This window comes from Piliocolobus tephrosceles, chromosome 16, assembly GCF_002776525.5.
Source record: "Piliocolobus tephrosceles isolate RC106 chromosome 16, ASM277652v3, whole genome shotgun sequence".
In the NCBI taxonomy this organism is placed as follows: domain Eukaryota; kingdom Metazoa; phylum Chordata; class Mammalia; order Primates; family Cercopithecidae; genus Piliocolobus; species Piliocolobus tephrosceles.
Genome location: NC_045449.1, coordinates 19,943,631 through 19,959,735, shown reverse-complemented (window position 1 = coordinate 19,959,735; position 16,105 = coordinate 19,943,631).

Here is a 16,105-nt window from a genome sequence, read left to right as displayed (position 1 = left end):
TTCTTTGTCTTTTGCTGGGAAGAGGCCCTGAGCCTGTCATGAACAGGCCTTAAAGAAACTGGCCATAAACAGGATTTGTGCAGCAATGTGACATGCTCGTGATGGCTATGATGCTCATGCTGGAGGTTGCTGGTTTACCACAATGAGGGCAAAGAAAACCTGGCCACCCAGGGCCAAAACACTCAAGGCGTTCCAAAACCACAAACAATGGCATGAGCGGTTTGTGCCTTAAGGACATGTTCCTGCTGTAGATAATCAGCCAGAGCCTGTTTCTCTGCTCCTCGCTAAGAATACTTTGTTACCTGTAAGGAGTGCTTTTAGTTAATCTATAACCTCTAGAAATAGTGCTTATCACTGGCTTGCTGTCAATAAATATGTGGGTCAAACTCTGTTCGTGGCTCTCAGCTCTGAAGGCCATCAGCCTCCGATCCCACTCTGCACTCTATTTCTGTGTCTTTGTCTTCATTCTTCTAGTGCCACTGGGTTGAGGTCTCCACAACTGAGCTGGCCTTGGTAAGCGGCACTCATATGTGGGGCTCAAACCCAGGTCGAAGGGTCGCCAGAGTGACAGTTGGAGAACGTGGAACTACACTGGAGGGCACCCGAGTACTCTTAAGCAATCCCCGTGGTGAGTAAGAAGGGGAGCTCAGAAGCATCAGGGTAACAATGGGACAAGGGTCGAGCAGGCATGAGGCTTATGTGAGTCTGCTTTGGCAGCTCCTCAGAAAAAAAGGAGTGAAGGTCAGCACTAGCCGACTTATGCAGCTTTTTCGTGTGGTAGAGAAATATTGCCCCTGGTTTCTGGACCAAGGAACTATGAATGTAGAGGTCTGGGAAAAGGTAGGCAGTGCAATGAAAAAGGCATATAAGGAATGGTGCTGAGGATATTCCTGTAACTGTCTGGTCAGTGTGGGTTCTGGTTTGTTCCATCTTGGAGCCTTCTCACACAGATGATGAGGAGGAGGAATCAGAGGAAGAAGGAGAGTACAACAAAGTAACAGAAGAGGTGACAGAGCAGGTTTGCTTGCCAGCTAAAGTGGCAAAGGAAGGAGAGATTTGTCCCTACCTCTCTGTACCCCTCATTATTTTGAAAAAAAGGAGTGACCTGACCCTCCAGATCTTTATTTTCCAGAGGACACTGGGCAAAAAGTGGTGAACCCAGTGACTGTTCGAGCAGCGCACCAAGTGACCACTGTCAGTTCTATTCAGGCAGGAATCCAGCAAGCTAGACGAGAGGGTGATATGAATGCTTGGCAGTTCCCTGTTAGAATACACCCACCTGATCAACAGGGGAATATTACAGCTACATTTGAGCCTTTTCCTTTTTAAACACTTAAATAATTTAAACGAGACGGGCGGATCACGAGGTCAGGAGATCGAGACCATCCTGGCTAACATGGTGAAACCCCGTCTCTACTAAAAAAAAAATACAAAAAACTAGCCGGGCGAGGTGGTGGCGCCTGTAGTCCCAGCTACCTGGGAGGCTGAGGCGGAGAATGGCATGAACCCGGTAGGCGGAGCTTGCAGTGAGCTGAGATCCGGCCACAGCACTCCAGCCTGGGTGACAGAGTGAGACTCCGTCTCAAAAAAAAAAAAATAATAATAATAATAATAATAATAATAATTTAAACAAGCTACTAACCAATATGGACCAGGTTCTTCTTTTGTAATGGGCCTGTTAAAGAATGTTGCTGTCTCCAATCAGATGATTCCTACTGACCGGGATGCTTTTGCTCCAGCTTGCCTGACTCTTGCTCAGTTCTAACAATTAAAACTCAGTGGGCAGATGAAGCTTCCATTCAGGCTGCTCGCAACACCCAGGCCCAACCTCAAATTAATATAACTGCAGAAATCTTGTTTATGGCCAGTTTCTTTAAGGCCTGTTTATGACAGGCTTAGGGCCTGCTCCCAGCAGTCTTTGTTGGTTTAAAGTCTGTTTTGTCTGAAATTAATACTGCATATAACTGGATCTCACTTTTTTTAATCTTACTTGCCATTCTGTGCCTTTTAAGTGGCACATTTAGCCCATTTACGTTCAAGGTTAATATAGATATTCGTGGATTTGGTTCTGTCGTTTTGTTGCCAGCTGCTTATTATGCGGGCTTATTTGTATGGCTGTCTTGTAGTATCACTGGTCTGCGTACTTAAGTGTTTTTTTGTATTAGCTGATAGTGGTCTTTCTATATATAATGTCCCTTTCAAGATCTCTTGTGACGCACATCTGGTGGTAACAAACTCTCAACATTTGCTTATCCAAAAAAAAATCTTGTTTCTCCTTCTCTTTGGAAGCTTAATTTGGCTGAGTATCAAATTCTTGAAGACTTTTTTTTCTTTAAGACTACTGAATATAGGCTCCTAATAAGTTAAGGCTTGTAGGGTTTTGGCTGAGAGGTCCGCTGATAGCCTGATGGGATTCCCTTGAGGTAACATGCCCTTTCTCTCTAGCTGCCTTTAACAATTTTTCTTTCATTTCAACCTTGGAAAATCTGATCATTATGTGTCTTGAAGGTGATCTTGTGTAGAATCTTGCAAGAGTTACTCTGTATTTCCTGAATTTGACTGTTGGCCACTTTAGCAAGGCTGGGGAAGTTTTCATGAACAATATCTTGAAATATTTTTTCCAAGTTGTTTGCTTTCTCCCCTTCTCTGTCAGGGATGCCAATGATTTGTAGATTTGGCCTTTTAACATAAAACTATACATCTCAGAAGTTTTGTTAATTCCTTTTTATTCTTTAAATTTTTGTCTGACTGTCTTGAGAGAACCAGTCTTCAAGTCCTGAGATTCTTTCCTCAGCTTGCTCTATTCTGCTGTTAATACTTGTGATTGCATTATGAAATTCTTGTGTTGTGCTATTCAACTCTATAAGATCTCTTAGGTTCTGGTTTTTGTTTTTTTTTGTTGTTGTTGTTGTTTTCTTTTTTGAGATGGGGTCTCACTCTAGAGTGCAGTGGCACAATCTTGGCTCACTACAACCTCTGCCTCCTGGATTCAAGCGATTCCACTGCCTCAGCCTCCCGAGTAGCTGGGGTTACAGGCACATGCCACCATACCTGTCCAATTTTTTTATTTTTAGTAGAGATGGGGTTTCACCATGTTGGCCAGGCTGGTCTTGAACTCCTGACCTCAGGTGATCCACCCACCTTGGCCTCCCAAAGTGCTTGGATTACAGGCATGAGCCACCACACCCGGCACAGGTTCTTTTGGTTGTTGTTGCTTGTTTTGTTTTGTTTTGAGATGCAGTCTTGCTCTGTCGCCCAGGCTGGAGTGCAGTGGCGCGATCTCAGTTCACTGCAAGCTCCGCCTATGCCGTTCTCTTGCCTCAACCTCCTGGGTAGCTGGGACTGCCAGTACCCACCACCATGCCTGGCTAATTTTTTGTGTTTTTTTAGTAGAGATGGGGTTTCACCATGTTAGCAAGGATGGTCTTGATCTCCTGACCTTGTGACCTGCCCGCCTCGGCCTCTCAAAGTGCTGGGATTACAGGTGTGAGCCACCACACCTGGCCTCATGCTTCAGCTCTTGTATCATTTCCTTGGATTAGATTTATCCATTCTCGTGAATCTCTATGATCTTCATTTCTTTTTTTCTTTTTTCCGAGACAGAGTTTTGCTCTGTCGCCCAGGCTAGAGTGTAGTGGTGCTATCTCTGCTCACTGCAAGCTCTGCCTCCCGGATTCATGCCGTTCTTCTGCCTCAACCTCCCTAGTAGCTGGGCCTACAGGTGCCCGCCACTGTGCCTGGCTAATTTTTTGTATTTTTAGTAGAGATGGGGTTTCACCATGTTAGCCAGGATGGTCTCAATCTCCTGATCTACTAGCCTTGGCCTCCCAAAGTGCTGGGATTACAGGCATGATCCACCATGCGTGGCCTATGATTTTCATTTCTATCCATTTTCAGAACTTGATTTCTCTCATTTCAGCCAGCTCACCCTGTTTAAGAACTCTTGTTGGGGCCAGGCGCGGTGGCTTATGCCTGTAATCCCAGCACTTTGGCAGGCTGAGGTGGGTGGATCATGAGGTCAGGAGATCGAGACCATCCTGGCTAACATGGTGAAACCCCATCTCTACTAAAAATACAAAGAATTAGCTGGGTGTTGTGGGGGGTGCCTGTAGTCTCAGTTATTCAGGAGTCTGAGGCAGGAGAATGGCGAGAACCCAGGAGGTGGAGCTTGCAGTAAGCCAAGATCACGCCACTGCACTCCAGCCTGGGCAACAGAGCGAGACACCATCTCAAAAAAAAAACTCTTATTGAAGAAGTAGCGCGGTCATTTGAAGGACATACGACCCTCTGGCCATTTGAGATACGGAAGTTCTTGTGTTGGTTTTTTTCTCATCTCTGGGTGTGGGTGTTCCCTTAACTGCAGTGTGGATTGAGTAGTCAATAGACTTCTTTTCTGGGCTGAGTGCAGTGGCTCACACCTGTAATCCCAGCACTTCAGGAGGCCAAGGTGGGCGGATCACCTTAGGTCAGGAGTTCGAGACCAGCCTGGCCAACATGGTGAAACCCCATGTCTACTAAAAATACAAAACAATTAGCTGGGTGTGGTGGTGCACACCTGTAATCCCAGCTACTCAGGAGGCTAAGGCAGGAGAATCACTTGAACCTGGGAGGCAGAAGTTGCAGTGAGCTGAGATCATGCCACTACACTCCAGCCTGGGTGAGAGAGTGAGACTCTGTCTCAAAAAAACAAAAACAAACAAATAGTAGGTCTTTCTCATTTTTGCACTCATTGACCATCCCCACCTCCCCCATACTCACCCAATATGCTTCCCACTTTCTGGTAACTTCTACTCTCCTTTGCCATGAGTTCAATTGTTTTGATTTTTAGATCCCACAAATAAGTGAGAACATGTGATGTTTGTCTTTTTGTACCTGGCTTATTTTACTTAACACAATGATATCCGTTTCCATCCATGTTGTTGAAAATGACTAGATCTCATTCTGTTATGGCTGAATAGTACTTAATTGTGTATATGTACCACATTGTCCTTATCCATTCATCTGTTGATGGACACTTAGGTTGTTTCCAAACATTGGCTATTGTGAACAGTACTGCAGCACATGGAAGTGCAGCTATCTCTTTGATATACTGATTCCTTACTTTTGGGTATTTACCCAGGAGTGTGATTGCTGGACCATATGGTAGCTCAATTTTTTTTTCTTTTTTTTTTATTATACTTTAAGTTCTAGGGTACATGTGCATAATGTGCAGGTTTGTTACATATGTATACTTGTGCCATGTTGGTGTGCTGCACCCATCAACTCGTCAGCACCCATCAATTCACCATTTATATCATGTATAACTCCCCAATGCAATCCCTCCCCCCTCCCCCCTCCCCATGATAGGCCCCAGTGTGTGATGTTCCCCTTCCGGAGTTCAAGTGATCTCATTGTTCAGTTCCCACCTATGAGTGAGAACATGCGGTGTTTGGTTTTCTCTTCTTGTGATAGTTTGCTAAGAATGATGGTTTCCAGCTGCATCCATGTCCCTACAAAGGACGCAAACTCATCCTTTTTAATGGCTGCATAGTATTCCATGGTGTATAAGTGCCACATTTTCTTAATCCAGTCTGTCACAGATGGACATTTGGGTTGATTCCAAGTCTTTGCTATTGTGCATAGTGCCGCAATAAACATACGTGTGCATGTGTCTTTGTAGTAGAATAATTTATAATCCTTTGGGTATATACCCAGTAGTGGGATGGCTGGGTCATATGGGACATCTAGTTCTAGATCCTTGAGGAATTGCCATACTGTTTTCCATAATGGTTGAACTAGTTTACAATCCCACCAACGTGTAAAAGTGTTCCTATTTCTCCACATCCCCTCCAACACCTGTTGTTTCCTGATTTTTTAATGATTGCCATTCTAACTGGTGTGAGATGATATCTCATTGTGGTTTTGATTTGCACTTCTCTGATGGCAAGTGATGATGAGCATTTTTTCATGTGTCTGTTGGCTGTATGAATGTCTTCTTTTGAGAAATGTCTGTTCATATCCTTTCCCCACTTTTTGATGGGGTTGTTTGTTTTTTTCTTGTATATTTGTTTGAGTTCTTTGTAGATTCTGGAAATTAGTCCTTTGTCAGATGAGTAGATTGCAAAAATTTTCTCCCATTCTGTAGGTTGCCTGTTCACTCTGATGGTAGTTTCTTTTGCTGTGCAGAAGCTCTTTAGTTTAATTAGATCCCATTTGTCAATTTTGGCTTTTGCTGCCGTTGCTTTTGGTGTTTTAGACATGAAGTCCTTGCCCATGCCTATGTCCTGAATGGTACTACCTAGATTTTCTTCTAGGGTTTTTATGGTATTAGGTCTAACATTTAAGTCTCTAATCCATCTTGAATTAATCTTCGTATAAGGAGTAAGGAAAGGATCCAGTTTCAGCTTTCTACTTATGGCTAGCCAATTTTCCCAGCACCATTTATTAAATAGGGAATCCTTTCCCCATTTCCTGTTTCTCTCAGGTTTGTCAAAGATCAGATGGCTGTAGATGTGTGGTATTATTTCTGAGGACTCTGTTCTGTTCCATTGGTCTATATCTCTGTTTTGGTACCAGTACCATGCTGTTTTGGTTACTGTAGCCTGTAGTATAGTTTGAAGTCAGGTAGCGTGACGCCTCCAGTTTTGTCCTTTTGACTTAGGATTGTCTTGGCAATGCGGGCTCTTTTTTGGTTCCATATGAACTTTAAAGCAGTTTTTTCCAATTCTGTGAAGAAATTCATTGGTAGCTTGATGGGGATGGCATTGAGTCTATAAATAACCTTGGGCAGTATGGCCATTTTCACGATATTGATTCTTCCTATCCATGAGCATGGTATGTTCTTCCATTTGTTTGTGTCCTCTTTGATTTCACTGAGCAGTGGTTTGTAGTTCTCCTTGAAGAGGTCCTTTACATCCCTTGTAAGTTGGATTCCTAGGTATTTTATTCTCTTTGAGCAATTGTGAATGGAAGTTCATTCCTGATTTGGCTCTCTGCTTGTCTGTTACTGGTGTATAAGAATGCTTGTGATTTTTGCACATTAATTTTGTATCCTGAGACTTTGCTGAAGTTGCTTATCAGCTTAAGGAGATTTTGGGCTGAGATGATGGGGTTTTCTAAATATACAATCATGTCATCTGCAAACAGGGACAATTTGACTTCTTCTTTTCCTAACTGAATACCCTTGATTTCTTTCTCTTGCCTGATTGCCCTAGCCAGAACTTCCAACACTATGTTGAATAGGAGTGGTGAGAGAGGGCATCCCTGTCTTGTGCCAGTTTTCAAAGGGAACTTTTCCAGTTTTTGCCCATTCAGTATGATATTAGCTGTGGGTTTGTCATAAATAGCTCTTATTATTTTGAGGTACGTTCCATCAATACCGAATTTGTTGAGCGTTTTTAGCATGAAGGGCTGTTGAATTTTGTCAAAAGCCTTTTCTGCATCTATTGAGATAATCATGTGGTTCTTGTCTTTGGTTCTGTTTATATGCTGGATTACGTTTATTGATTTGCGAATGTTGAACCAGCCTTGCATCCCAGGGATGAAGCCCACTTGATCATGGTGGATAAGCTTTTGGATGTGCTGCTGAATCCGGTTTGCCAGTATTTTATTGAGGATTTTTGCATCGATGTTCATCAGGGAGATTGGTCTAAAATTCTCTTTTTTTGTTGTGTCTCTGCCAGGCTTTGGTATCAGGATGATGTTGGCCTCATAAAATGAGTTAGGGAGGATTCCCTCTTTTTCTATTGATTGGAATAGTTTCAGAAGGAATGGTACCAGCTCCTCCTTGTACCTCTGGTAGAATTCAGCTGTGAATCCATCTGGTCCTGGGCTTTTTTTGGTGGATAGGCTATTAATTATTGCCTCAATTTCGGAGCCTGCTATCGGTCTATTCAGGGATTCAACTTCTTCCTGGTTTAGTCTTGGGAGAGTGTACGTGTCCAGGAAATTATCCATTTCTTCTAGATTTTCTAGTTGATTTGCGTAGAGGTGTTTATAGTATTCTCTGATGGTAGTTTGTATTTCTGTGGGGTCGGTGGTGGTATCCCCTTTATCATTTTTTATTGTGTCTATTTGATTCCTCTCTCTTTTCTTCTTTATTAGCCTTGCTAGCGGTCTGTCAATTTTGTTGATCTTTTCAAAAAACCAACTCCTGGATTCATTGATTTTTTGGAGGGTTTTTTGTGTCTCTATCTCCTTCAGTTCTGCTCTAATCTTAGTTATTTCTTGCCTTCTGCTAGCTTTTGAATGTGTTTGCTCTTGCCTCTCTAGTTCTTTTAATTGTGATGTTAGAGTGTCAATTTTAGATCTTTCCTGCTTTCTTTGTGGGCACTTAGTGCTATAAATTTCCCTCTACACACTGCTTTAAATGTGTCCCAGAGATTCTGGTATGTTGTATCTTTGTTCTCATTGGTTTGAAAGAACATCTTTATTTCTGCTTTCATTTCGTTATGTACCCAGTAGTCATTCAGGAGCAGGTTGTTCACTTTCCATGTAGTTGAGCGGTTTTGATTGAGTTTCTTAGTCCTGAGTTCTAGTTTGATTGCACTGTGGTCTGAGAGACAGTTTGTTATAATTTCTGTTCTTTTACATTTGCTGAGGAGTGCTTTACTTCCAATTATGTGGTCAATTTTGGAATAAGTGCAATGTGGTGCTGAGAAGAATGTATATTCTGTTGACTTGGGGTGGAGAGTTCTATAGATGTCTATTAGGTCCGCTTGGTGCAGAGATGAGTTCAATTCCTGGATATCCTTGTTGACTTTCTGTCTCATTGATCTGTCTAATGTTGACAGTGGAGTGTTGAAGTCTCCCGTTATTATTGTATGGGAGTCTAAGTCTCTTTGTAAGTCTCTAAGGACTTGCTTTATGAATCTGGGTGCTCCTGTATTGGGTGCATATATATTTAGGATAGTTAGCTCTTCCTGTTGAATTGATCCCTTTACCATTATGTAATGTCCTTCTTTGTCTCTTTTGATCTTTGATGGTTTAAAGTCTGTTTCATCAGAGACTAGGATTGCAACCCCTGCTTTTGTTTGTTCTCCATTTGCTTGGTAGATCTTCCTCCATCCCTTTATTTTGAGGCTATGTATGTCTCTGCATGTGAGATGGGTCTCCTGAAGACAGCAGACTGATGGGTCTTGACTCTTTATCCAGTTGCCAGTCTGTGTCTTTTAATTGGAGCATTTAGTCCATTTACATTTAAGGTTAATATTGTTATGTGTGAACTTGATCCTGCCATTATGATATTAACTGGTTTTTTTGCTCATTAGTTGATGCAGTTTCTTCCTAGCCTCGATGGTCTTTACATTTTGGCATGTTTTTGCAATGGCTGGTACCGGTTGTTCCTTTCCATGTTTAGGGCTTCCTTCAGGGTCTCTTGTAAGGCAGGCCTGGTGGTGACAAAATCTCTAAGCATTTGCTTAACTGTAAAGGATTTTATTTCTCCTTCACTGATGAAACTTAGTTTGGCTGGATATGAAATTCTGGGTTTAAAATTCTTTTCTTTAAGAACGTTGAATATTGGCCCCCACTCTCTTCTGGCTTGTAGAGTTTCTGCTGAGAGATCTGCTGTCAGTCTGATGGGCTTCCCTTTCCCAGAGAAAGCCGACCTTTCTCTCTGGCTGCCCTTAAGATTTTTTCCTTCATTTCAACTTTGGTGAATCTGGCAATTATGTGTCTTGGAGTTGCTCTTCTGGAGGAGTATCTTTGTGGCGTTCTCTGTATTTCCTGAATTTGAATGTTGGCCTGCCCTGCTAGGTTGGGGAAGTTCTCCTGGATGATATCCTGTAGAGTGTTTTCCAATTTGGTTCCATTTTCCCCCTCACTTTCAGGCACCCCAATCAGACGTAGATTTGGTCTTTTTACATAATCCCATACTTCTTGCAGGCTTTGTTCATTTCTTTTTCTTCTTTTTTCTTTTGGTTTCTCTTCTTGCTTCATTTCATTCATTTGATCCTCAATCGCTGATACTCTTTCTTCCAGTTGATCGAGTTGGTTACTGAAGCTTGCGCATTTGTCACGTATTTCTCGTGTCATGGTTTTCATCTCTGTCATTTCGTTTATGACCTTCTCTGCATTAATTAGTCTAGCTGTCAATTCTTCCACTTTTTTTTCAAGATTTTTAGTTTCTTTGCGCTGGGTACGTAATTCCTCCTTTAGCTCTGAGAGGTTTGATGGACTGAAGCCTTCTTCTCTCATCTCATCAAAATCATTCTCTGACCAGCTTTGATCCGTTGCTGGCGATGGGCTGTGCTCCTTTGCAGGAGGAGATGCGCTCTTATTTTTTGAATTTCCAGCTTTTCTGCCCTGCTTTTTCCCCATCTTTGTGGTTTTATCTGTCTCTGGTCTTTGATGATGGTGACGTACTGATGGGGTTTTGATATAGGTGTCCTTCCTGTTTGATAGTTTTCCTTCTGACAGTCAGGACCCTCAGCTATAGGTCTGTTGGAGATTGCTTGAGGTCCACTCCAGACCCTGTTTGCCTGGGTATCAGCAGCAGAGGTTGCAGAAGACAGAATATTGCTGAACAGCGAGTGCACCTGTCTGATTCTTGCTTTGGAAGCTTCCTCTCAGGGGTGTACTCCACCCTGTGAGGTGTGGGGTGTCAGACTGCCCCTAGTGGGGGATGTCTCCCAGTTAGGCTACTCAGGGGTCAGGGACCCACTTGAGCAGGCAGTCTGTCCCTTCTCAGATCTCAACCTCCGTGATGGGAGATCCACTGCTCTCTTCAAAGCTGTCAGACAGAGTCGTTCATGTCTGCACAGGCCTCTGCTGCTTCCCCTGTTATTTATTAGCTGAGCCCTGTCCCCAGAGGTGGAGTCTACAGAGACAGGCAGGTTTCCTTGAGGTGCTGTGAGCTCTACCCAGTTCGAGCTTCCCAGGGGCTTTGTTTACCTACTTAAGCCTCAGCAATGGCGGGCGCCCCTCCCCCAGCCTCGCTGCTGCCCTGCGGTTAGATCGCCACAGACTGCTGTGTTAGCAAGGAGGGAGGCTCCGTGGGCGTGGGACCCACGTGGGGTATATTCTCCTGGTGTGCCCGTTTGCTTACAGCACAGTATTGGGGTGGGAGTTACCCGATTTTCCAGGTGTTGTGTGTCTCAGTTCCCCTGGCTAGGAAAAGGGATTCCCTTCCCCCTTGTGCTTCCCAGGTGAGGCGATGCCTCACCCTGCTTCAGCTCTCGCTGGTCGGGCTGCAGCAGCTGACTAGCACCAATTGTCCGGCACTCCCTAGTGAGATGACCCCAGTACCTCAGTTGAAAATGCAGAAATCACCGGTCTTCTGTGTCGCTCGCACTGGGAGTTGGAGACTGGAGCTGTTCCTATTCGGCCATCTTGCTCCGCCCCCCAATTTTTAGTTTTTCTGATGAAATTTCAAACTGTTGTCCATAGTGGTTGTATTAATTTACATTCTTACCAATAGTGTATGATGGTTCCCTTTTCCCCACATCATCTCCAGCATTTGTTATTGCCTGTTTTTTAGATAAAAGCCATTTCAATTACAGTGAGATGATATCTCATTATAGCTTTTGTTTGCATTTCACTGGTGATCTGTGATAATGAGCACCTTTTCTTATGCTTGATTTCCATTTGTATGTCTTCTCTTGAGAAATGCCTAGTCAAACATTTTGTCCACTTTTTAATTCGGTTATTACATTTTTCCTTAACGAGTTGTTTGACCTCCTTATATATTCTGCTTATCAATCTCTTGTCAGATGGGTAATTTGCAAATATTTTCTCCCATTCTGTGAACTGTTTCTTAACTTTGTTGATTGTTTTCTTTGCTAGGCAGAGCTTTTCACTTGATGTGATTCCACTTGTCCATTTTTGCTTTGGTTGCCTGTATTTGTGAGGGTATGACTCAAGAAATCTTTGCCCAGACAACTGTGCTGAAGAATTTCCCCGATGTTTTCTTATAGTAGTTTCATAGTTTGAAGTCTTAGATTTAAGTTTTTAATCCATTTTGATTTTTGTATATGGAGAGAGAGAGGGGTCTAGTTTCATTCTCCATATGAATATTTAGTTTCCCCAGTACCATTTATGGAAGAGACAATCATTTCCCCAGTGTATGTTCTTTGCATCTTTGTCAAAAATGTATTCGCTGTAGGTTATGGGGATTTGTTTCTAAGTTCTCTATTCTGTTTGACTTATCTAATGTCTGTTTTCATGCTTGTGCCATGCTCTTTTGGTTACCATAATGCTACATAACACATTTAGAAATAAAATATCTAAAACTACAACTACTTAGGGGGGTGAAAGATCTCTATAAGAAAAACTATGGAACACTGTTCAAAAAAAATCAGAGATGACACAAAAAATTGGAAACACATTCCATGCACAAGGATAGGAAGAATCAGTATCATTAAAATAGCCATTCTTCCCAAAGCAATTTATGGATTCAATGCTATTCCTCTTAAAACTACCATTGAGGTTATTCATGGAGCTAGTAAAAAACTATTTTAAAATTCATATGGAACCAAAAAAGAGCCTGAATAGCCAAGACAATCCTAAGAAAAAAGAATAAAGCTGGAGGCATCATGCTACCGAACATCAAACCATACTAAAGGATGATAGTAACCAAAACAGCATGGTACTGGTACAAAAACAGACACATAGACCAATGGAACAGAATAGAGAACCCAGAAAAAACACCACACACCTACAACCATCTGATCTTCTACAAACCTGACAAAAACCAGCAACAGGGATTCCCTGTTCAATAAATGGTGCTGGGATAACTGGCTAGATGAATACAGAAGATTGAAACTGGACCCTCTCTTATACCATATACAAAAATTAACTCAGGATGGATTAAATACTTAAATGTAAACACCAAGACTATTTTTACAAACCTGAAAGATGAACTAGGCAATACCATCCAGGACATGGGCACAGGCAAAGATTTCTTGACAAAGACACAACAAACAACTGCAAAAAAAGCAAAAATTGACAAACGGAATCTAATTAAACTAAATAGCTTCTGCACAGCATGGGCACGGTGGCTCACACCTGTAATCCCAGCACTTCAGGAGGCCGAAGTTGGTGGATTGCTTGAGCCCATGAGTCAACCTGGGCAACATGGAGAAACCCCATCTCTACCAAAAATGTAATACAAAAATTAGCTGGGCATGGAGGCAACACACCTGTAGTCCCAGCTGCTTGGAAGCCTGAGATGGGACAATCACCTGAGCCCAAAACGCAGAGGTTGCAGTGAGGCGAGATAGTGCCACTGTACTTCAGCCTGGACCACAGAGATACTGTCAAAAACCAAAAACCAAAACAAAACCTTCTGCACAGCAAAAGAAACTATCAACAGAGTAAACAACCTACAGAATGGGAGAAAATATAACAAATGTAAAGGATACAAACAAACAATCCATTAAAAAGTGGGCAAAGGATACTAACAGCCATTTTGGGGAGAGAGGATATCTTACTGTAGTTTTGATTTGCATTTCTCTGATGATCAGTGATGTTGAGCACTTTTTTATACGCCTGTTTGCCATTTGTATGTCTTGTTTTGGGAAATGTCTGTTCAAATGTTTTGTCCGTTTCTCAACTGGATTATCAGATTTTTCCTATAGAGTTGTTTCAGCTCCTTATATATTCTGCTTACTAATCTATTCTCAGATAAAGAGTTTGTAAATATTTTCTTCCATTCTATGAATTGTCTCTTCACTTTGTTCTCTTTGCTGTGCAGAAGCTTTTTAACTTAATGTGATCCTATTTGTCCATGTTTGCTCTGGTTGCCTGTGATTGTAGGTATTACCAAAAAAATCTTTGAAATATATAGTTTTAGTCCTTCATTCTGTTGATATGATGTATCACATTGATTGATTTTCATGTTGAGTCATCCTTGCATCCCAAGGATAAATACCACTAAGAATAATCTTTTAAATGTATTACTGAAATTGGTTTTGTAGTATTTTGTTGAGGATTTCTGCTCATTATTCATCAGAGATACTGGCCTATAGTTTTTTTTTTTCTTTCTGTGTCTTTGTCTGGTTTCATAATGAGATAAGACTAGCCTCATAGAATGAGTTTCAAAGTATTTCCTCCTCCTTTAATTTTCAGAATAATTTGAGTAGCACCAATAATAGTTCTTTAATTATTTGTTCAAATTCAGCAGTGAAGCCATCAGGTGCCAAGCTTTTCTTTGCTGACAGACTTCTTATTACAACTTTGATTTCATTACTTGTTATCAGTCTGGGTTTTGAATTTCTTCATAGTTCAGTCTTGGCAGTTGTATTCATCTAGAAATTTGTCCATTTCTTCTAGATTTTCCAATTTATTGGTATGTATTTGCTCATAGTAGTTTTGAATCCCTGTGGTATCAGTTGCAATGTCTCCTTTTTCCTCTCTGATTTTATTTGGATATTCTCTTTTTTCTTAGTCTAGATATATGCTTGTTAATTTGCATAACTTTTTAAAGAAACCCAACTTTTTGTTGCATTGACCTTTTGTATTTTCTTCACTTCAGTTTCACTTATTTGAGCTCAGATCTTTACTATTTCTACTCTTTCACTAATTTTGGGTTTGGCCTGCTTTTGCTTTTCTAGTTCTTTAGGATGCATCATTAAGTTGTTTATTTGCAGTTTTTCTTCTTTTTTGAGGTAGAAAAACTTACTTTCTACATACAAACTCTTCATATTGCTTTTGCTGTATCCTGCAGGTTTTGGTTTGTTGTGTTTCCACTATCATTGTTTCAAGAAATTTTTCAATTTCCTTCTTAATTTCTTCATTGACCCGCTGGTCATTCAGGAACTTATTGCTCAATTTCCACATATTTGTACAGTTTCCAAAATTCCTTGTGTTATTGATTTACAGTTCTATTCCATTGTGGTCAGAGAAGATAGATGCTTGATGGTATTTCAATTTTTTGAATGTTTAAAGACTGGTTTTGTGACCTAACATATGGTCTGTCCTTGAGAACGATCAATATGCTGAGGAAAACATGTGCAGCTCTTCATATGTTGTAGAAGAAGAGGAAAGGGATGATTGGGGGTGGATACAACTGAGGAAGCTCAAAGGTGCAGAACAGATAAAAAGGAAAACCAGATCAAACTCAACTGACACCACAGAGGAAGCATATAAACCATCCCTAGCCAAAGTGGAATTCTTCTGTAAATATCTCTTTCATCCAATTGTTGTATAGTGTGGATTAAGTCTGGTGTTTCTTTGTTTATTTTCTTTCTGGAAGATCTGTCCAAGGCTGAAAGTGATGTGCTGAAGTCTCCAGCAATTAATGTATTGGGGTCTAGCTCTCTTTACCCCTAATAAATGTTTGCTTTATGTATCTGAGTGTGCCCATGTTGACTGCAAATATATTGAAAATTGTTATAGTCTCTTCCTGATTGGACCCCTTCATCATTATATAGTGACTTTTGTCTCTTCTTAAAGTTTTTGTCTTGAAATATATTTTATCTGATATAAGTATAGTGACTCCTGCTCTTTTTTGGTTTCTATTAATAAGGAATATCTTCTTCCATCCCTTCATTTTCAGTCTATGTGTGTCTTTATAGGTGAAGTGTGTTTCTTGTAGGCAACAGATTATTGAGTCTTGTTTATTTTCTTCCATTTAGCAACTCTATGTCTTTTGATTGCAGAGTTTAGTCCATTTATATTCAGTGTTATTACTGATAAGTAATGACTTATTCCTGCCATTTCGTTATTCCTTTTTTGGTTGTTTTGTGGTCTTCTCTCCCTTCTTTCTTTCCTTCCTGCCTTCCTTTTAGTTAAGATGATTTTCTCTAGTCATATGATTTAGTTTCTTTTTATTTTTTACATACTCATTGTATGTTTTTTGGTTTGGAGTTGGTGTGAGGCTTGCACATACTATGTATGCTGATAGCACTGTCTGCATAAATGAGCAACCAAATAAGCAAACAATCAAAAAACTAATAAAACCTCCATGCCTTGTCTTCAGCTCCCACTTTTTAACTTTTTGTTATTTCTATTTATATCTTATTGTACTATGTCTTGAAAAGTTGTTGTTGTCATTTTTGATTGGTTCACCATTTAGCCTTTCTACTAGGATAAGAGTGGTTTATGAAATACAATTACGTCATTATAATATTCCATTTTTCCATGTACTTACTATTACCAATAAGTTTTCTACCCAAAGATGACTTCT